Here is a 24,037-nt window from a genome sequence, read left to right as displayed (position 1 = left end):
ATTGCTTTTTTACTAAAAAAACCTATCAATTCATTCGTTATGGGGCTGAGGTCCAGTTTTTAAACGGATTACGAATAATTTGAAGAGACTCTTAATAAATTATTAATACTTTATTTCAGCAAGTTTTCTTCGTGTATCAAAACAACTAAGTTACGCAACAGATTACGACAACACTTTTGCCACAAAATGAACGATCTTTGCTGATTTCGCGTACGTTTTTTGAAGCTTGTACAACATGTGTACATGAAGATAGGGAGTTGTATTATGAAATTATTCTTAGGTGTAAATAATATAGATTCGCAAAGAATGCAATGATGGAAGCGTAATAAGTAAGATTAAGAAAGGGGCGCTTATGTGTATGTAGAGCGAATGAACGGAGAAAGAAGTGTAAGGAGAATATATGACGCGAATGCATTGTAAAAGAACTTGGGAAAGCCCGAGGACCACATGGCACGACCAAGTGAACCAGATACTTGAGTCGGGTCTTGTCAAGAGTCGGAACAACATAAGAGTAAGTATGAATGTGCATGAGGCAAGGAGTTTGCGCAGGGACCGAGTTGATTGGGTAGTTTGTTATAGTAAAGCGCACTTGTAGTGAAATGACACTAAACTATTATTGACGGTTCTTCCTCAATACCATGGTTCTTACCCCTGCGGTAAAAAGGAATGGTAGTTAATTAAATATGATTTAAGATTTTCACGGCCAAAAGTATTTTTGTTATTTGTTTTTGGGGTGTTATGCCGTGTTGCGCTAACTCCTTCTTTAGCCAACGTTTCGGACAGCATTGCAGTGTCCATCATCAGGGCAGATGTGTTATTTTTGATAAAAATAACACATAATAAAAATAACACATCTGCCCTGATGATCGACACTGCAATGCTGTCCGAAACGTTGGCTAAAGAAGGAGTTAGCGCAACACGGCATAACACCCCAAAAACAAATAACAAAAAGATAGTTAATTAGTTAGTTAAGGCGATGCACTACGTAGTAATTCAAAATCATGTGTTTTTGATTTGAAAATTTGGTCACCTAGAAATGTTTCAGATGCTTTAATTAAATACTGCGAGTAGAATACATCTTGGCCTTTGAAATAATCGAGTTTTTTATAGATAAGTCTTTTTATAAGCCCAGAAAAAAATAATGTATAAGGCCTATGAAAACTGCTTTAAAGTTCAAAATCTCCTACTTACGAACCCATTTTCGGTTATAATTTTATTGTATAATGTGGCAAATAAAGTTATTTATAAAATGATCGGAAAAAAATTAAATATTTATGCCTGAACATCCACAAAATAAAATAAAAGGCACTTTTTGGCCATGTTTTTTTCTTGCATAAATCAAAACAGGCGGATGGTGTTAAGCGAGAATTTAAGCCTTATCGCCATGTACGCAAGGTGTGTTATTGATAGCGGCTCAATTTAAAATAATACACAACGTAGTGCATCGCCTTAAAAATATATTTATACAGCGCCCTTGAGGTGATTTTGCACAAACACTGCGCTATATATCATTAGTATTAATATGTATTTACGACCGTGTAAAAGATAATAGTTACCAGTAGCTCTATAAATGATAGGGAGTAATAGAAAAAAGTTCAAGGTATGGTAGAATGTAGAATCCTCTGTCGACTGTTCTCCCTAACTCACCGCTGACACGATTAAGTCTTCAGAGGAACTGGCACAAGCAATGTTCACTTTGTACACTAATTACCCGAACACTTGACAGGGCTGAACGGGTTGTATTAATGCAAGCTTTTACGCTGTTAGGCCCCGTAGTATGCGTTCAAAAATGGTTCGAAAAGGAGAAAGAATTACACAACATGGCCATTAAGCTTAAACGCAACGCTCGTTGTATTCTACGTGTTCACAGATGGCGTTAATTAATTAATTTTGTTTAAATACGCTTTTGCAAGGTATTGCTTTACAATATTAAGACAAATCATTTGTTTGCGCCCGTATATACGCAATATGAATATGAATCAATAGTTTTGTTCGTTTAAAGACTTAATTCTTTCGAGAAAGGCACACAAATACAATATTTTACCGATGATTCAATCCAATATTGTATTTGTATGCCTTTCTCGATAGAATTGAGTTTTTATATGGACAAAACTATTTATTCATATTCATATTGCGTATATGAGGGCGCAAACAAATGATTTGTCTTAATACTGTAAAGCAATACCTTGCAAAAGCGTATTTAAACAAAATTAATTAATAAACGCCATCTGTGAACAAGTAGAATACAACGAGCGTTGCGTTTAACCTTAAAGTATATAACAACCTTCCACGTAGCATCAAACAAATAGCCGACATGCTTAAATTTAAATCATCACTAAAAACATTTCTTTTAAACAAATGTCACTACACCTTAAATGAATACCTTACATTCATTAAATACCTCTGTTTTATTTTATTTTTTATTTACATACATTTGTTAACATGTAATTGTTGGGTTATGTAATATAATGTGTATTTGTTGGGTTATCTGGAAGAAATAGGATGTAACCTATAAGCTATAGCCCTTTATACTCTGTATTTTTGTGCAGTAAATATTTTTTTGAATTTGAAGATAATAATTAACAAATGGTGAAAATATTAAAAAAAACACGACTAGTTTGAAATAGAGATATACAAAAATCTCTCGATAAATGCTTTAGTTGTATTTAAAGATACACTGTGATTTTTTTCATGCTTATAACATATTAAATAACAGAACAAAAGGTGTTTTAAATAATTTTCGGAGCTTAAATTGAGTTTTTTTTTCTATCGAGGGAATTTGAAATAATCAACTTTTTGACATAACAAATGTATAGAAATTATCTTAAAAAATAACATAATAAAGAGTTAACGAGAAACTTGTTATAAATCGGTAGAAATTGGGTAGGCGGGGGCTGCCGATCGGGTAGGATCAACATTTATTTCGTATATTAACTTCTGTAATGTCGTCCAATTTCATTTTGCGTGATTGCCACCAAAAGTTATTTCGTTTGACTAGGGATTAAACCTTCCTACCCAGGAACTAGATTCGATAGCTCTACCAAACTCGCCAAATGTTGATCGTGTAGGATCGACATTTATTTCGTATATTAACTGCTGTAATGTCATCCGATTTCAGAAAAATGCGTACATGTCCTTGTGTGTGTATTGATTGCCACCCATATATTGCCATCGACAACACTAGCCTACCTACGGAGTTTTAGCTCGATCGGAAGTCGGGAAGTGGGTTTAACTTATACATCCAAGATTAGCATTAATTCATTCACGAAAACGAAATCAAAATTCAAATAGATATATTCAAAAGTACCACTTTATTGATGTTGTTGCAGCAGAAAACGATGGTTTTTTGAATTTCAAAATTGTTTTGTCTTCTGAAAAACTACGTAAAAACACAACACACCTTACGTTGACAGTTTTTTTTAATAATAATAAATAATAATAATTGGATGACTTGTATAGCGCCGTTTTTGTGCAAAATCACCTCAAGGGCGCTGTACAAACATGTAATATATTTCTACAGTGATCTATGTTATTACTAACTATTTATGGAAATAATATACAGTACAATACATACCTGGTAGGCCACTTGAGATTAACACTAAATTAACATTATCTAATTGTTTATTAGCGAAATTTAGATACAGGATTTAGGACATAATTGGAAAATTGAATATTACTGGACTTTATCTTAGTAGTGGACTTTATTTCTCCGAATCGATGACATTACACCAAACGAAATAAATGTCGGTCCTACCCGATGGGCATCTGGCAAGGTCGGCAGCGCCGTTCACTCCGGTCCCTGGCAAGGTAGATACAATCCTCAGCCAAACAAAAAAAACAAAAAAATAGACGTTTCATAGTTAAAAAAACCAAAGTTTTTTTTCCAATGAACTATAGTTTGCTGAGTTTTTATCTATGAACCCTAATAATATACCCTCATAAGTAAAAAGGCAGTATTTAAAATGTACTGCTTTTTATGACCCATGCATCCCTGGCTCCTCCGCAATTAGCGGCCCGCTTCAGGCACGCCTGCGATGCCAGCAATGCCAGTAAAGCCCTGCGCGCGCAAGGGAAGCCCAAGCTATGCGTCGAGAGCGATCGGGCGGACCGGGCGCGATCCGGCCCGCAGGCCGACCGAAACGGTTTTGAACTTTGCAATTTATTTCCACTCGGTAGTTGGTATTTTTGTTTTGAATAGAGCAACGAGTGATGCTGCGTAAGTACTTTTATTTTTTTCTCATTCTGACCAGTTAGCTTAAGAACATGTTCCACTAATCATGCTGTCAGAATACAAGTACTTAGACATTATGATCTCATCTAATAATAATAATAATATTTTGATGATTTGTATAGCGCCGTTTTTGTGCAAAATCACCTCAAGAGCGCTGTACAAATGTATAATACATTTCTACAATGATCTATGTTTTTACTAACTATATATGGATATAATATACAGAACAATACCTACCTGGTAGTTCCCTTGAGATTAACACTTAATTAACATTAACTAATTGTTTATTAGCGAAATTTAGATGATAATTGGACTTTCTCTCAGGAATGGTATATTTAATTTAAGGGTATGACAGCTTAAAAGGGTAAGTTTTTAAATATTGAAGACAATATTAGTGATTCTTAAACGCAAATCTGAAACAGAAAAATCAGAAAAGGAAACGGTCACATCTGGGGTAAGTTTTTAGTTTAGACCTGAATTCTGTTGGACTTGTTATGGATCTTAGTTCCGGAGTGAGTTTATTCCAAGCCTTCGGCCCAGATACTCCGAAAGCGCGATCAGCAAACTTAGTATTTGGCTTGCGCTTAGGTTATATCAGTCTGCCTACAGCTGCTGATGTGGTGATCTAAGAGTTGACTGCCTCAGACCAAAACTCTAACACACTGTTGTCAGTTAAACTCAATCCGTGAGGCAGGTATGGGTACCGTCGCCCCGGAAAGCATTTATTGGATAACCAACACTTCAGCCTGATGTCACCCCAAGTGGTTCGCTACGTTTGGTTAAGCAAGGGTGCCCGGGTTTAAGGGGGGAGATTTGACTAGGTCTTGGCGGCGGATGCATTTGCCCACCTACTGCGTGGCGGGTAGGATCGGAGCCACTGGTTAAGAGAGACCCTTTGACTTCTCCAGCAGATTCTTTCGACCCATCACTTTGCACTGCAATGGGAGAAATGAATTCATACTCCGTCACTCATGGACACACTACCCTGCAGATACCTCATACCTTTTTCCTTTGCAGAACTTCTTCTCCTTTATTTCCTTAAAAACACACCCCACACAGCGTACCCATACCCTTATCTCAAATATTTGGTTAACTGAATCGTGCTATATCTGTCTTGAGCGTTCCATTTGCGTAATACGTTTTCTTTGCACTACTTTCTTATTTCACTCGCTCTGCATCCCAAATCATCTAATCGTCTCTTTATTAATCTTACTCATTACGCGTTTATCAGTCTTGCATTATTTGCAATTTCTCACACGATCATATTAGGTTTTACCACTCATACTCCTCAGGGCTCTCATTTCTACAGCTTTCAGTCTTATTTTTACGTCACTTATATTAGTTTCTAAACTCTCTTTCGAGGACCATTTTCGTTTTCTATTTCAATAACTATTATGGAATATATGTTACAGTGCTGTAGAAAAATTACTTCAAAAGCATTCAAGGGTAAATTAGTTAAATTAACCAAAGACATTTCACCAAAGAAGGGGGCTATGCAAAATGCTCTGTAATTTAATTATTAGGGTTTCTACGCCCCCTGCTATCCCATTTATTGAAAAATTTTAGGATAGACCTTTACAACAAAATCGTAAAATTAACCAAAAAATATTGGGCTCGTCCGGGATTTGAACCCGGGACCTCGCGCACCCAAAGCGCAAATCATACCCCTAGACCAACGAGCCATGTTTAAATGACAACTTAATTAACTACTAATCATGCATATTGCAATAGGTAATGCATTATTCTAGCTGCAGTGTCATCAGAAAACGTTAATGTGTCACGATTTCACTTTTACAATACCTTAATTTATTTTAAAACTATTCGCATATTTGTTTTACTTATTCAGTTGGCTCGTTGGTCTAGGGGAATGATTTGCGCTTTGGGTGCGCGAGGTCCCGGGTTCAAATCCCGGACGAGCCCATTTTTTTTGCTCTTTGATGCAAAACCACGGCGAGAGGTGTAGCTGAAAAACTTACTTGATCTGTCTGTTTTCAAAACTCTGCGATATTTTTATTACTATCTATTTCCCCTTTCCTTCCATCACATAATATGAACAAGAGAGGTGCAAGACTGGTTCAGCTCTTCTCAATCTCTGAGTCCAAACGCTGATGATCGAGAATTGCAGAATAATAGGATGATTATGGCAATTGTAAAAATTCAAATGGCATAACGCTGGCAACACTGGCGGTACTTTTTGACACTAAAAAGAGAGCTGTCATACCCTTAAATTAAATATACCATTCCTGAGAGAAAGTCCAGTTATATCCAATTTTCCAATAATGTCCTAAATTTTGTATCTAAATTTCGCTAATAAACAATTAGTTAATGTTAATTAAGTGTTAATCTCAAGTGACCTACCAGTTAAGTATTGTACTGTATATTATCTCCATGTATAGTTAGTAATAACATAGATCATTGTATAAATGTATTATAATTATATTCGTACAGCGCCCTTGAGCTGATTTTGCACAAAAACGGCGCTATACAAATCATCCAAATATTATTATTATTATAATTAGTTCATGAGGTCTTTAGTGGTGCCTTATGACTAACAAGTTTTGTTTCTGAGATGAATTAATAAAGTTTATGGATTGTGTGTACTATTTCTTTCAATTCTAAGAGCTTCGTTAGTCAACTTCATTTCATTAATAAGCCAAATATTTTGCATAACAAATGACATTATCCAAAAAACTATCTATATTGACAGCATATCCGACACCTTGGAGGCCGTGCTAAAAGCAGCGGTTTTGTCTACGGACTGTCTGAATTGCTTTGTCAATCGTTAATAAACTGTTTGCTGACTCTAGCAAATAGCAATCTCTGTGGCAGAGCTTAGTTAGTTCACCATTATTCATTAATAAGCCAGTTATTTTTTATAATGAACGATGGTGATGATCTGGCTGGTAATAACACAGACCATCAGGGAATATTTTAATTCCCCATGAAAAAATTGGATTGATTATTGAATTCACTCTGCAGGAGAAGCAAAAACTTATAAACCAGCCACTAAAATACATATAAACAGAAAGACTCACCAGAGAATACCACTCGAAATTGAGATTCGGCAGCAGACGACAAATCAGCACAATAATATATTTGCATTCGCACTATGAGATTATAATATGTCAACCAGCTCTCAAGAGAGTAGAATTTTTAATAATGATGAATCAGCACATTGTAATTCAAACGCACTGCCACATTATTGTGAAAAAAAATATTTCAATCATTTTAGTCTTCAATAGACCTCTTTTGACAAACGATACAATCTGGATGAATCCATTTGATCAATGAAAAGGTGCCTGTAATTCGTTATTTTTATTTTTATTTTTTATAGTGAATACCTTACAAGAGTCCCAACTGCTCCCGTCTGGAGCCAGTGAGACTATAGCATCCCCAATTGGGGGATGTTGTGAGGCTGAAGGTAAGTGGGGAAGGGAAAGAGGAAGGTGGGGAAGTACCTGGCTATTCAGATCTAGTCACTAAACACGGCTAAAGCCATTTGGAGCAACGTTTCAATTCTGAATGGTGGTCTTACACCAGGGCGATACTGGTAGTATCTTCCACTCTGGAACGTGCCGCAAATATACTATATATTATTTTAATTAATTAATTGTGAAATAACACAAATTAATCAAATAAAATTTATTATAAAACTGACCAGAGATGTCTCTTTCGTCCATTACTTTAAATTTTAAATTTTAAAATTTAATTAAAACCAATTTCAAGTCGATTGCTTATCCAAACGACATTATCCAAAAAGTTGTGAATATTAACGGATTATCCGACACCTTACCCTAGGTCGCGCTAAAAGCAGCGGCTTTTGTCTACCTACTATCGGAATCATATTCTGACCGTGTTCGCAAATATCGCTAACTGACCATAGATGACGGATTTCGTCAATATCGTATTAACAAAGGGCTTTAACGATCGTCCGCGCTCGACCTCTTGGTGTACGCTTTATTTATTAATTTTCGGGAAATCGACTGTTTACATTTAATCAGTTTGTACATAAGTATTATATAGTAAAATAAAACCAATTATGGATTTCCTCCTTGTGACTTTAACTGAGACAGCATAATATGGAATAAGTTATTTAAATAAATTATACAAAACAAAGATTATATAAAACGAACAATTTACAAAACAATACATTTATAGCATAGCCATGGAGAGAGGTTGTAGGTATAAATCAAATCATTATAGATATATAAACAATAGAGACATAAACATTATTCACAAACCAACAGAGAAATATTCTTTTACGGACCTCTTGTATTTGGTAAGTTCGGAATTGAAAATATCAACCTTGGATAATACGCTATTGTATTTATGGCATAGTCTGTTTAGGCAAGAATTCTGTTAAGAGTTCGTTTTGCTTTGATCAACCCTGAACAGGACACAAGAGCGTGTTGAACGCGCAGGTACATTAAATGGAATCTTGATTAGCAACTCTGGGCATTGAATATTATTGTTAACTACTTTATACAGGAATAGTGTATCCTTATGATGCCTTACATACATCTACTCTAAGAACTCTTCTGTTATTCTGACTCTAAACATGACCCGGGTCAATTATCTGGTTCGCTCGAACGTGCTACGTCTTCTGTAAGTTTCAATAAAATATGGAATATCTCGACAGTGAATATTCCCCTATATAATTCCCCCGATAATTCCAATTCTGAAGATTTCGACACATTACGAAAACAGCTTATTATTATTTTCAATTCATCCAGGAATGCAGTTAGAATCAATAATCAATATCGTCGGCCCATATTAAACCAATAAATGGAATGTACGATGTCTTATTGCATTCCCATTGAATGGAATAGTTCCTTCATCCTTCCGATAGCTGATGCCGCTGATGACGACCTAAGAGGGTTGGTTGACTGTCGTGAATTGGTATTTTCAGGAATACAGTTCTGATAGGCGAAGTTAAAAATTTCCCCATATTGTCTCAAGTTGCAAATTATATCCATACCTTCGCTTTTTTCAATGAGTTCATTTTTTCCAGCCTGCCTACAGTCAGCGGGGCGTAGCCGCGGCAGGCAAGGGGCCTCTCACGGGGGCTCCGGATCTGACAGTGAGGACTCCACCCCTGCGTCTGGCCACAGGACTTCTGCACAGAGAAAAGAGGTCAGATTACCAACAACAATCTTCGTTTAACCCGCCACCTACATACAGATGCAATTTTCAAACACTAATATTGAGAAAAAAAACACCTCTACATGTGAATTTAAAAACTTATGTCACTAAGCAAAATAATAAAATAAATAAATAACACAATTCAAAAAGGCACCATAAAGACCATACTGAAGGAACGCTTTCGATTGAAATTTTCAATAGTTTTGATGTATCAAATGTACAGCAAATACAGGGTTTTCCAATAAGAGGTGTTATTTTGATATTCAATCGTAAAAGATCAATGGTTTAGTTGCTCGTGTGGCACATAGCGCCATCTCGTTAAAAGTAAACGCTGTCCAGATCAATACTATCCAATTTCGGCTATAAAACATCATTGATCATCTCTCGATAGCGCAATCCATTCACCGTAACTGTTGCTCCAGCCTCATTTTCGAAAAAGTAAGGTCCAATGATCCGCCGGACCATAAACCATACCAGAAAGTCACACGTTGAGGATAGAGAGGCTTTTCAACAATAATTCTTGGATTTTCCGAGCCCCAGATGCGACAATTTTGCTTGTGGACGAAGCCACCGAGCTGGAAATGGGCCTCATCACTCAAGATGATTTGCATTTGATTCACTCAAGTGATGTTTAATAATTTCAATGCGTTGTTGAAGCATGTATCGTTCCATTTTTATTAGTGACGTAGTTTCTACTTGTCAAATGTAAAAAAAAACATCTTCAAAAGTAACATTTACCGAAATAGCGGGCTATTCAAAATAACACCTCTTATTGGAAAACCCTGTATATGCTAAAAATATACAATTGAAACTATTCAAAAATACTGAATCCTCTACAATACCGCGTATTCATAAAACAACGTCAAATCACAATGACATAAAAAATATTCCAGGTCATAAAACCACATTCAGGCAGAGAAATTATATTTATTTTGCGACAAAACTCCACAATATCCTTCCCCCAGATATAAAGCGAATAGAAAATTTGAATGATTACAAATCAAGAATAAAAGTCTGGCTGAAAGAGATTAATGAAAAAACTCAAAAACGACATAGAAAACTAATAATTATATTTGGATGATTTGTATAGCGCCGTTTTTGTGCAAAATCACGTCAAGTGCGCTGTACAAATATATAATACATTTCTACAATGATCAACGTTATTACTAACTATATGTATATGGAGATAATAAATATACAGTACCATACTTACCTGGTAGGTCACTTCAGATTAACACTTAATTAACATTAACTAATTGTTTATTAGCGAAATTTAGATACAGGATTTAGGACATAATGTGAAAATTGGATATAATTGGACTTTCTTTCATGAATGGTATATTTAATTTAAAGGTATGAAAGCTTAAGGGTAAGTTTTTAGTTTAGACCGAATTCTGTCGGACTTGTTATGGATAGCAAACTAATATAATAGAAATGAATAACTTTATTCCGCCTCAGCACAGGTCACCTAGTGAGGAGGACTAAGAAATACAATTTACTATAGGTACATTTATTCACTCTTTAATATTTTGTAAGTACGATGTTTAAATAGTCGCTATAGTAAAAAAATAAAAAAATATTTCCGTTATCCGTGGTGTGCGTTATTGCTGCGTGAAATTATTTACGCGCAATGAACTCAAATTTTCTTTGTAAATTAAGTGTCATTTACAAAATTGGAACTGCTTCTATATAGAAAAATTCTTCAGACGAGCAATAACATTTTATTTATTTAAACGCCATAAAATGGCTTTTACAATAGAGTGATTACAAGTAATGTGGACATAAAATTATTATTGCAAGTAATACAGTTGTTAATAGAAGTGCAGTTAAACAATAATAATAATTATTATTATCATTATTTAGGAAACTTTACACATTACAACTATACATACATATTATGGTGTACATTGATTTGTAACTTTTATATTTAAGGTTATAAAATTAACAGAAAAATACAAACATAATATTGTGAAGGTAAAAAGAAAATAAAAGTACGGTTGAGGTTTCTCAAATACCGCCTCACTAGGCTAGCCTGTGTTGAGGCAGAATTTTTGTGTTAGTTCCTAATACCTTAATACATAATTAAAATAAATATTAACTAGTGTAGTAATAGTTAAATGAATACTAGGTTTGTATAAGACCACGTCCGCACAGGCAGGCGGCTTGCTTAGCGCCTAGAGCCTAGTGGCTTGCATTCTGGCGACTTGCTAGGATACACGGTGTCCGCACTGAAGGTGGTTTGCGTGGTGGGTCTTGGTCATTTGCTTGTCGTCTAGTTGACGAGATGTCACTTTCAAAAATAGCTCTAAAACTGCTACTTACAGAAAATTCATCTTTAAAATATACCATTTCACGGCCTTATCCATCATGTTGGGTTTATGACATAAATAAGTCACGGTCAAGTCATGGGCAGTTTAATGTTCTGTATATAAACAATTGCGTAATTTTGACGAAAAATTTTACCAGTCCAGCCCAGAGAATCATTTGATATACTTCTTAGTATACATAATCCAACGCCATAACCATAATTAACGTCTCATTGTAAAAAAAATTATGACATAATTATTATTTTTTTTTAAGACAACTACATTTTTATGTAGTTCATTAGCTGGATTCCACAGAGGTTCTCTTTTAAAAACAGATGCAATTAATATTTCGTCCATTTTTCTCTTCAAAAGTGCCTCGCGCCTAGTGACAAAAAACCAACACGTTCGTTCACTTCGATACCCGCAAAGCGACTAGCATAGCGACTAGCTAGACGCCAAGCGCGCAGTGCGGTCAGTCGCGAGTGTTCTAGAACGTTTGTTTTACTAAGCTACTCGCTAGGTGACTCGCTAGACTCTAGGCGCTAAGCAAGCCGCCTGCCTGTGCGGACGTGGCCTAAGACCTGACATAAAACAAGATATTTAAAAATGATTTGGTATTTTAAAAGATTAATTCGACATAGTTCATGGGGGTGAAAACAAAGGACCCTTGCTCAGGAAAATATTATTTCAAAAAGCTATATTTTGATGATAATACATAGATTTTATTTTTAAAATTTACGTAGTACTCACCACACCCCATTATAAAAATATTGTCCGAAATTAAAGCCTATTTATGTAACCCGACGACATTAACGAAAGATAAAGTCAGTGTTGAGCCATTTAGTGATGTTTTATATATAAAAAATTACGTATTGTTTTACATTCCATTTTTTTTTCATTTTCGCACAAATCATCGCCAAAAAACATCCGTATTTTCAGTGTGATTAGTGTACGGGTTTAAATACAGTTTCCCTTTGATAAAATACTCTTCCACACAAAATACGAGAATTTGAAGATGGGGAAGTCTTGGTTCACATTTTTAAATACGTATACATATAGTTGGGACCCTTACCAAGAGATTGATATAAAATATTTAAATAAAATTATCGGACAGCAATGCGTTTTCCGACATTTTAGTAGAACCGGCGTAAAAAAAAACCTACCCTTCCCAACGGAGTGTGTTAATTGTCTTTTTAATTCGAATTATAATATACGGTGATATATCACGAGTCTGCGATAGTATTTTTTTATATATATCATAGAAACAAACCGTACATGATTTACAGTGATGAAACAATATACAAGAATTGGATACTTCATGTTGGATACTCTGATATGTTTCCTAGTAATGTCTTCTAAGTGGATGTTTATTCCTTAATTACCAGGTGACGTGTGTAGTATGTAGGTGTGTGTGTGTGTGTAGTGTATGTGTAAGTGTTTGTGTGTGTGTGTGTCTGTATGTATGCGCATTAAACAGTTTATATAAAATTATCGAAGGAAGCAAACACTTATACAAATATAAACTTTATCAGTTTATATTTGTACTGTCCTGATGAAGGTTGAGTTCAACCGAAACCGGTCGACGTCTATAAATGTAATAAAGTGGTTTAAAACAAAGATATTTTTTCATTTGTGTAAGTTTATATAAAATTAAAAATTTGCGTACATCTAAATAAAGATTCAAAAACAAAAAAATATTATTGACATGATGCCACGTTTGAATTTGGGAAGTGAATCCGATGAAATTTCAATGTTTGAGTTTAGGCAAATATCATTTAGAGTACCTATGATATGTCTCCTTGTAATGTCTGCTAAGTGGATGTTTATTCCTTAATTACCAGGTGACGTGTGTAATATGTAGGTGTGTGTGTGTAGTGTATGAGGGTGTGAGTGTGTGTGTGTGTGTGTGTGTGTGTGTGTGTCTGTATGTATACGCATTGAACATTTTATATTATTGACATGATGCCACGTTTGAATTTGGGCAGTGAATCCGAAAAAATGTCAATGTTTGAGTTTAGACAAATATTATTTAGAGTATGAAGAACTCGGTTAATTGGCAAATTAGATGCTGCATTTGTTTTATAATTAAGCGTGTGGAATAGCACTGTATGTCGTGTTCGTCTCAAAGTATGTTAAAATGAATAAGGGACAGAAGTTCGGTACAGTCGATGTTATTGTTTAAAATTCTATGTATAAATACATATCTAACTAAAGTGCCACATAACTTTGAAGAAGAAGATAATACTAATAAATCTGATTTCTCCATAAATGAATCTGACAGTACTCAGGCAATTTGCCCTGTAATAATAAAGAAGAATAACACGAGAAGTGTCTTGTGGGCGTGTTTCATGATCAAAATATAAGTCCAATTTGGACATATTTTTCTTTGCAAAACTGTGTATCACCATGTTTACGAATTTAAAATGGGATAGCGATATACAATTTCAGACGTGTCAGTGTAAGAAAGAGCTAAATAGTCTAGAAAAGGTACTAAGTAAGTTTTACATTTGTTTCCATTCAAATTTATATTTCTTGTTTTCTTCTTTATTCTATTCAAAACGATTTTCCGTATTATTTGGTCTTTGAAAATAAAACCTGCTTACAAATAATTAGGTAGTCCTTTTTCCATCGGGTAAACAAAAGTTCAGTATTGCTTTCAAAATCGAATATTTTGTTTCCATCATTCAGTTAGACACTTTTACAATTGCGTTGTAATTTATTCACCTTACTCGTTTTTGCGTCGCCACTTTACCCGATTCGTTAACGGTTTGGTTAAAAACGAACATTCAGACCCTGCGCAGTGTCTGGTTATTCAAAGCGTTCTCGAACTCTGGCAACAGTGAAATCGATAACTTTACAATATGGGATCGATAGGCGTAACTGCCGATGATTTTATACCGATTTACCGAGCGTGGTCGCGCTGTTGATAGCCAGACCGTATTGATAATGCAGTAAATAAGAAATCGATATACGCTGGCAACAATGGCGCATCTGTCTATGAATTGACATTCTTAAACGTCAGACGGCTATGTAAATGTTAACATGAAACTACCAAACTAAAATAATAACTTTAATATACATAAAAGGAAGTTAATTATTTCTCGAAGTCTTTAGTCCTAACAAACAACTTATGTTTTTTCCAATCTGGAACGGATTCAATTGATAGCTTCTTAGATGAATTAATTAAGTCTTAGAATCGTGTGCACGAATTCTTTCAATTCTAAGAGCTTTGTTAGTTCACCTCCATGCATTAATAAGCCAGTTATTTTGCATATCGAACAAAATTATAGCTTATCTGGCACATTGCAGGCTGTGCTAAAAGTAACGGCTTTTGTCAACCGACCGTCGAAATCATATTCTGATCGTGCTCGCAAATATCGCTAACTGACCATAGATGACATATTTCATCAATATCGTATTGACGTAAGGCTTTACCTATCGTCCGTGCTAGACCTCCTGATATCATCACAGTGGCAAAAAAGTTAATATAGGAAGAGGAAACAAAAAAAAACTGGGCTCGTCCGGGATTTGAACCCGGGACCTCGCGCACCCAAAGCGCAAATCATACCCCTAGACCAACGAGCCATGTAGAAATGACAACTTAAATAACTACTTATTATGCATATTCATATTGCAATAGGTAATGCATTATTCTAGCTGCAGTGTCATCAGAAATCTTTTATGTGTCACGATGTCATTTTTACAATACATTATAATTTATTTTAAAACTATTAGCATATTTTTTCACTTATTCAGTTGGCTCGTTGGTCTAGGGGTATGATTTGCGCTTTGGGTGCGCGAGGACCCGGGTTCAAATCCCGGACGAGCCCATTTTTTTTTGCTCTTTGATGCAAAACCACAGCGTGAGGAGTAGCTGAAAAAGTTACATCATCTTGCCTAACTAACTAACTAACTAACCATCACGCCGATTCCTCGCAGGGGTAGGCAGAGGAAGACGGACCTCCAAACAACTTGATCTTGGCACACACTTCTTGCCCCATTCACATTCATAAATGGACTCATACATACTCTTCTTAATAATAATTCTGATTCTTGACATGGCCCGACTCGAGTATCTGATTCACTTGATCGTGCCATGTCTTCCTCGGGCGTCCCCGACTTCTGCTACCATTCGCATTTGCATCATATATCCTCCTAGCACTCCTTTCTTCGCCCATTCGCTCTACATGCCCAAACCATCAAAGCGTCCCTTTCTTAATCTTACTCATTAGGCTTACATCAGCCTTGCTCTCTTTGCGGATCTCCACATTCCTCACACGATCATACATGGTTTTACCACACATACGCCTCAGGGATCTCATTTCAACAGCATTCAATCTACTTTCATCCTTTCTTTGCCAGTTCCATGCCTCACTTGCATACATCAGGGTAGGTACCAGCACTCCATTATGGACTGCTAACTTCGCTTCTTTGGACAAATTTTTGTTAGCGCCAACTGCGTTGAGTCCTCCATTAATGGAGTTATCTGCATTTACCCTTCTTTCAATATCTCTGTCAGCCTTCCCATCTCTCGTAAACATGCTTCCTAAATAGGAATTCCTCAGGGATCTCATTTATTTTCAAAATTTTACGATATCGTTACTATTATCTCTTTCCCCTTTCATTCCTTCACACAAAATGGTCAAGAGGGGTGCAAGACTGGTTCAACTCTTCTAAATCTATTGACCAAACGCTGAGGGATCGAGAATCGCAGAATAACATGAGCATTATGTCAATTGCAAAACTTGAAAATGGACTAACGCTGGCTGCACTGTCTATGAATTGACATTCCTGAACGTCAGACTAGTACAATTACAACAGTAAAAATTAAAAAAAAATACTTCTAGGCTTTTGTCTACCGACTGCTGGAATCATATTCTGACCGTGTTCGCAAATATCGTTATATAGAGTTTTATCGAACTACCCAGGTGCTGAAAATATGGTCACGTGGTTTGCCTCCAGCAAAATGATTGAAAATGATGAAATTTGCCTCAAAATGATTTCCAGATTTTACATTGGGACAAGTTTACTTGGCACAAATCTTGCTTCATCCACATGAATACACCGTCTCTTAAATACTACCATTTTGATTCTCGACATGCACGGAGTGAAATGATTCTGTTAAAAAAGTGATAGCATGCCAATTTCCTGAAAAAACATTAGTCATTTAGAATATATCGAGAACGCGTGTTCTTTGCCTAATAAATATCATGACGGAATGCGACAAAATCAGTTTGTCATTATCAATATCAATATTTGTATGAACACGTGTTCCGCTGTCCTCATAAAACATTCGCTTATAATTGATATTTTATCAGGAACTCTGTTTATTCATTCGTTAAAGGCATGCAGTCCCGTTTTAAAAACGAATAATTTGACCAGATTTTTAATAAATTAACAGTATTTCATATCTGATAATTTATTAATGCTACATTTTACTGTGACAATTTTAAACCAACTATGAAACTCATACACCTATAAATAGACTACATCATTTTGGCAATAAATTTGGGAATATTGTAGAATATTGTATTACTTATAAAACGAAATCTTTTCAATCATTTTACTGAGATGTATGAATTCACAACTCTGTAGTGAATACACTTTTGTTTTTATATGTATATGTTCCTTAATACATATTTAGCTTTCCGTAATTCACACTATTAATTTGAATTTACCTTAATTTAATCAAAAATCATAATCTATTGTAAACTATGTAACACAACTTTACTGTATTACTTGTTAACTACTTTTGTAAAAGCACATTAGGGCGTAAATAAATATCAGTAATTTTTCTCCATGTAGCCCGACTCAAGTACTATAGGACTTCTTCCATCTACACCTAACCTAAATCAGTTTTTCTTTTATAGAGCCTCCCGATTCATCCCAGCCTCTCTTCCTGCTGTGCGTTGCTGGAGATGAAGCCTCTATGGGATGAGTTCAACGAGCTGGGCACGGAGATGATCGTGACCAAAGCTGGTCGCCGCATGTTCCCCGCCTTCCAGGCCAGGCTGGGCGGGCTGGACCCGGCAGCTGAATACATGCTCATGATGGACTTCATACCGGTGGATGATAAGAGATACAGATATGCCTTTCACAGGTTATTATTTCTTATAAAAATAATAATTGGATGACTTGTATAGCGCCGTTTTTGTGCAAAATCACCTCAAGGGAGCTGTACAAACTTATAATACATTTCTACTGTGATCTATGTTATTACTTAACTATTTATGGAGAAAATATACAGTACAATACTTACTTGGTAGGTCACTTGAGATTTACACTTAATTAACATTATCTAATTATTGTTTATTGGCGAAATTTAGATACAGGATTTAGGACTTAATTGAAAAATTGAATATTACTGGACTTTCTCTTAGGAATGGTATATTTAATTTAAGGGTACGACAGCTTAAAAAGGTAAGTTTTTAGTTTAGACCTGAATTCTGTTGGACTTGTTATGGATCTTAGTTCCGGAGGGAGTTTATTCCAAGCCTTCGGCCCAGATACTCCGAAAGCGCGATCACCAAACTTAGTATGTATTTAGCTTGCGCATAGGTTCTATCAGTCTGCCTACAGTTGATGATGTTGCTGATTTAAGAGTTGACTGCCTCAGACCAGTGTTTTCCGGGACGCATAGTTCAGAAATGTAGGGTGGGGCCATTTCATTGATGGATTTAAACACCATCCAGCACAGTTTGTACTGGATTCTTTCAGGGCACTTGAGCCAGTGAAGGTTACGAAGGTGTTCTGAAATATGCGAATATTTTGAAACCCAGGTTATGAGCCGTGCTGTTGCATTAAACACTGATTGAAGTTTGTCAATTTGATATTTTGGAAGGCTGGCATAAATGCCGTTGCAGTAATCGAGACGTGAGACTACGTAGGAGTTGATAAGTAGTTTTGTTGCTTCTGTAGGAAGGTTTCTTCGGACAGACTTGAGTTGTCGTGAAAAAAACCGGTGCTTGAAATGCATGAAAATACACTATTTACTAGTTACGCTTTAAGGCGATGCCATACGTAGTAATGCAAAATCATGTGTTTTTGGTTTGAATTTTTGGTCGCCTAGAAATGTTTCAGATGCTTTAATCAAATACTGCGAGTAGAATACATCTTGACCTTTGAAATAATCGAGTATTTTTTAGATAAGTCTTTTTATAAGCCCATAAAAAAATAATGTATAAGGTCAATGAAAACTGCTTTAAATTTCAAAATCTCCTACTTGCGAACTCATTTTCGGTTATAATTTTATTGTATAATGTGGGAAATTAAGTTATTTATAAAATGATCGGGAAAAAAATTAATATTTATGCCTGAACATCCACAAAATAAAATAAAAGGCACTTTTTGGCCATATTTTTTTCTTGCATAAATCAAAACAGGCGGATGGTGTTAAGCGGGAATTTAAATCTTATCGCCATCTACGTAAGGGTTGTTATTGATAGCGGCTCAATTTAAAATATTACACGACGTAGTGCATCGCTTTAACCCCTCCGGTATTTAAGGGACATATATGACCGGGCGACCATATTTTATAAAAGTTTTTTTTCTTTCTTATGCTGAAATACATATTTTTGATTTTATAGAGAGAAATAATAATTCTTTCCAGTTTTCCTGGTGTAAATAAAAAATTTACGAATTATAATAATATATTTTGAAATTTTCAACGTTCATTCGATTCGATAGGAAATAATCTGTTCGTGTCAGTTCAGAATACTCGTAGTCTGAATAACCGACCACTACGGAGAGTGCCTATCTCATATAATGCAAAAATATTCATAAAAGGCCCAGATTAGATAAAAATAAAAACTAAAAGAGAATAAAAAGGTGACCGGGCTCGTCCGGGATTTGAACCCGGGACCTCGCGCACCCAAAGCGCAAATCATACCCCTAGACCAACGAGCCATGTATAAACCACAACTGAAGTAATAACTTATCGTACACATTAGTACTGAACTCATTATAAAGCGAAGGTAACATGCACTACTTCAAGTCATCTTGCAGTGTCATCAGAAAGTCATTAGTCGTCATTACACATGTCACGAACTGTTTACATAATGGTTTTAGTTGTCCACGCCCGAGGAAGACATGGCACGATCAAGTGAATCAGATACTTGAGTCAAGCCATGTCAAGAGTCAAAATTATTATTAAGAAGAGTATGTATGAGACGATTTATGAATGTGAATGAGGCAAGAAGTGTGTTTCGAGATCAAGTTGTTTGGAGGTCCGTCCTCTCTGCCTACCCCTGCGAGGAATCGGCCTGATGGTTAGTTAGTTAGTTAGTTAGACAAGATGATGTAAATTTTTTAGCTACCCCTCACGCTGTGGTTTTGCATCAAAGAGCAAAAAAATTGGGCTCGTCCGGGATTTGAACCCGGGACCTCGCGCACCCAAAGCGCAAATCATACCCCTAGACCAACGAGCCAACTGAATAAGTAAAACAAATATGCGAATAGTTTTAAAAAATTATAATGTATTGTAAAAATGACATCGTGACACATAAAAGATTTCTGATGACACTGCAGCTAGAATAATGCATTACCTGTTGCAATATGAATATGCATAACAAGTAGTTAATTAAGTTGTCATTTAAACATGGCTCGTTGGTCTAGGGGTATGATTTGCGCTTTGGGTGCGCGAGGTCCCGGGTTCAAATCCCGGACGAGCCCAGTTTTTTTTTTGTTTCCTCTTCCTATATTAACTAATTATGCATAATCTACAATATCGTAGTTGGACCCGTCTAATTTTAACTTACCAGTAGTCAATTCAATTCGATTCAGTTTATTAATGTTAAAAACATTACAAAATGGTTAATTTTAATGCGTTTTTAAAATACATTTGGTCATAAAAATTCTTACATTTATATAAACAGTAAGTATATCAACTATACTAGTAATAATTGAGCTTGACTTTTAAAGGCAGCTTCATTGATGGTAAAAATGTGGATATCCGAATTGATTCTGTTCAACTGCAAGATTGCTAAAGGGCTCAAGGGCTATGGCATTCGCATGACCTTCCTATAGCCTAATTGTAAATTCTAGTTGTAAAATTTAGTTATCATATTAGTATGTTTACGCTGTATAATTGTTTTGTAAGCTGACCAACATAATAATAATATTTGGATGATTTGTGCAAAATCACCTCAAGGGCGCTGTACAAATATATAATACATTTCTACAATGATCTATGCTATTACCAGAGATGTGCAAAATGGGTACCCAAAACCATTTGAAATGCAAAATGGAAATGGGTCGAAACTTTTCCATTTGAAAATGCAAAATGCAAAATGGTTTTTAAAAAAGCATTTCAAATGCAAAATGCAAAATACTTACCTATTTTCAAAATGCATTGAAAATGCAAAATGGTTTCTCAGGTCAAACAATTAAAATAATTATAGAATTTTTAAACAATTTTGTCATTTAATAATGGACATCAATTTAGAACAAACATATTACATGATGGTAAATCCAAAAACACCACGACTACAGATTGTGAAACCACAAAAAATTTGCGCGGGACTAATGTTGCCAACGTAAAAACATAGAAACTGCTATCTAACATTTAATATTACAGCGTCATGGCCCCATGTTCAGTATTTGAATCAGTATTTTTTGTAATGGTTATAACTCAATTGCCAGGGCTCCTACCAGGGAGCAACTTGACAAATGTAAATTATCTCTCATAGCGAGGTTGAGGACCGACTGATATTTGGGGCTTATTAAAAAAAGATGAGTGGAGAATGGAGATAATAGGAAGAATGTTGCAAAAAAGCATTTAAAATGGAAAATGCATTGAGAAAAGCATTTAAAATGCAAAATGCAAAATGGTTTTTAGAAAAGCATTTAAAATGCAAAATAGAAAATGCCCATTTTGCATTTTGCATTTCCATTTGAAATGGATTTATTTGAAATAAAGCACATCTCTGGCTATTACTAACTATATATGGAGATAATATACAGTACCATACTTACCTGGTAGGTCACTTGAGATTAAAACTGTTTATTAGCGAAATTTAGATACGGTTCGCAAGCACAGGGCATAATTGGAAAATTGGACATAAATTTCGGTATTTATTTTAATAATACATATTTATGTTCCTTAATGAGCGTGTTTAGGAAACAAATACCAAATTTTACGCTGGCGGTAGTACAGTACAAGGTTTTGATCAGATTCGTTCCTCGGTATAAGACAGATTTCTAATAATGTAAATCCAATAAGAAAAGTGTGATTAGAATGTATTATAGGCCATACAAGAATGCTACTCTCAGGAATGGTATATTTAATTTAAAGGTATGACAGCTTAAAAAGGTAAGTTTTTAATTTAGACCTGAATTCTGTTGGACTTGTTATGGATCTTTGTTCCGGAGGGAGTTTATTCCAAGCCTTCGGCCCAGATACTCCGAAAGCGTGATCACCAACTTAGTATTTGGCTTGCGCTTAGGTTCTATCAGTCTGCCTACAGCTGATGATATTGCTGATCTAAGAGTTGACTGCCTCAGACCAGTGTTTTCCGGGACGCATAGTTCAGAGAGGTTGGGGCCATTTAATTGATGGATTTAAACACCATCCAGCACAATTTGTACTGGATTCTTGGGCACTATCATCACCATCAGTCTGCCTATGTCTATAATGCTAAAATGTCTATTTGTCTCCACAGTTCCTCGTGGGTGGTGGCGGGCAAGGCGGACCCCACCTCCCCCCCGCGCATCCACGTGCACCCCGACTCCCCCGCGCCCGGCGCACAGTGGATGAAGCAACTTGTCTCCTTCGACAAGCTCAAGCTGACCAACAATCAGATGGACGACAATGGCCATGTAAGTGATTACTATATATTTGGCCTACCTTCTTTCGAAGAACATACGTCAGTTACTTCTCACCTTATTTCTTCCTGTCGTCTTCCTCTTTTCTAGTTTCAATGGTAAAGTTTGTACATGATGTAGGTATAAAGTATAATAGAAGTATAAATTCATTTGTTTCCCTTGGCTACTACCTTCAGCCTTTAGTCTCACTATATACCTCGATTGTTTTGCGGTAGTCCACTGGCTGCCATTGTATTCACATACAGGGTGTATCGGCAAGTACCCGACAAACTTTAACAAGCTATTCCTCAGCACATTTGGAGTAAAAATGTTATGGGCGCTTTGCTGTCCGGTAACATTTTTTTCCATTAAAAACAAAAAAATAAATAAAAAATCCACACTCCGTCACTGTCATTTGCATTGTTTCTCATGTACAACAGCTGTTATTAGCAAGTGTGTCAAAAAGTGTCCTCGCTCTTTCGTACACACTAAATAATAATAGTTAAAAATGAGACGAATGGTGCCGTGCCATTTTGTTGTGATTGTAAAAGCGCGCCAACGTAGGCACGTACGTACATTAATCAACGAAACTCGAACAAAATATTGCCAGACGGGTATTCAAACTTTGACAAAGGATAAAACATTGGAGACATGTGGTGAAAATATGAATAATATATTTTTTATTAAAAAAAATGTTACCGGACCGCAAAGTGCTCGTAACATTTTTTACTCCAAATGTGCTAAGGAATAGCTGGTTAAAGTTTGTCGGGTACGTGCCGATACACCCTGTATAAAAATAAAAAATGAACGTTTCTGTTTTGTCAAAGTGTCCTATTTAAATTGATTTGCCTGTACCTATACATGTTCATGAAGTTTTAATAAAATAAAATTGTGCAGATAATCCTGAACTCGATGCACCGCTACCAACCGCGTTTCCACGTGGTGTACCTGCCCGGGCGGGGGGCCCCCCCTACTGACACCACCAACTACAGGACCTTTGTGTTTCCCGAGACTTGCTTCACAGCTGTCACCGCTTACCAGAACCACCGGGTTAGTACCACCCCATTGGCATCTATATTCTCAAATGCTATGATAAGCTTGTATGAACTTGATGAAAAATCTGTGATAAACGTAGATAAACTTGTTCAACATGCTGTGATTAGCGTAGATGATCGTGCTCGTACACTATGCTTAGCATGGAAGGATGTTCTTAGCATGATGTGATAAGGGCTTATGTGGTAATCGTGTATCATTTTTTTTAATGTTCAACATGCTGTGGTAAGCGCAGATGAACTTGTTCAGCATGCTGTAATTAACGCAGATGATCGTGCTTATACACTATGCTTAGCATAGAAGGATGTTCTTAGCATGATGTGATAAGAGCTTTTGTGTTAATCGTATATAATTTTGTTCCCTGTTCAGCATGCTGTGATAAGCGTGTATTAACTTGTTTATCATGCTGTGGTAAGCGCAGATGAACTTGTTCGGCATACTGTAATAAGCGCAGATGATCGTGCTCGTACGCCATGCCTACCATTTAAGAATGTTCTTACCATGA

At 35.9% G+C, this 24,037-nt stretch overlaps 1 protein-coding gene and 7 non-coding genes across 8 annotated transcripts in view; 4 read left to right on the top strand and 4 right to left on the bottom strand.

Moving 5' to 3' along the window:
- The window catches only part of Ogg1 (8-oxoguanine DNA glycosylase), a 427,234-nt gene that overhangs the window by 289,584 nt on the left and 113,613 nt on the right, over nt 1–24,037 (top strand). The window lies entirely within an intron of this gene.
- On the bottom strand, nt 5,842–5,913 carry TRNAP-UGG (transfer RNA proline (anticodon UGG)). Its single transcript has one exon. It is a non-coding gene; the product is annotated as a tRNA-Pro (tRNA).
- On the top strand, nt 6,080–6,151 carry TRNAP-UGG (transfer RNA proline (anticodon UGG)). The gene has a single exon. It is a non-coding gene; the product is annotated as a tRNA-Pro (tRNA).
- TRNAP-UGG (transfer RNA proline (anticodon UGG)) lies at nt 15,193–15,264 on the bottom strand. Its single transcript has one exon. It is a non-coding gene; the product is annotated as a tRNA-Pro (tRNA).
- Nucleotides 15,438–15,509, top strand: TRNAP-UGG (transfer RNA proline (anticodon UGG)). The gene has a single exon. It is a non-coding gene; the product is annotated as a tRNA-Pro (tRNA).
- On the bottom strand, nt 19,513–19,584 carry TRNAP-UGG (transfer RNA proline (anticodon UGG)). The gene has a single exon. It is a non-coding gene; the product is annotated as a tRNA-Pro (tRNA).
- Nucleotides 20,034–20,105, bottom strand: TRNAP-UGG (transfer RNA proline (anticodon UGG)). The gene has a single exon. It is a non-coding gene; the product is annotated as a tRNA-Pro (tRNA).
- TRNAP-UGG (transfer RNA proline (anticodon UGG)) lies at nt 20,278–20,349 on the top strand. The gene has a single exon. It is a non-coding gene; the product is annotated as a tRNA-Pro (tRNA).

The sequence above is a fragment of the Hesperophylax consimilis genome, chromosome 22 (assembly GCF_061612785.1).
Source record: "Hesperophylax consimilis isolate HC1 chromosome 22, BYU_Hcon_1.0, whole genome shotgun sequence".
Taxonomy (NCBI): Eukaryota; Metazoa; Arthropoda; class Insecta; order Trichoptera; family Limnephilidae; genus Hesperophylax; species Hesperophylax consimilis.
Note: the sequence above shows the minus strand (reverse complement) of the source record. Positions and strands in the feature narration are given on the sequence as shown.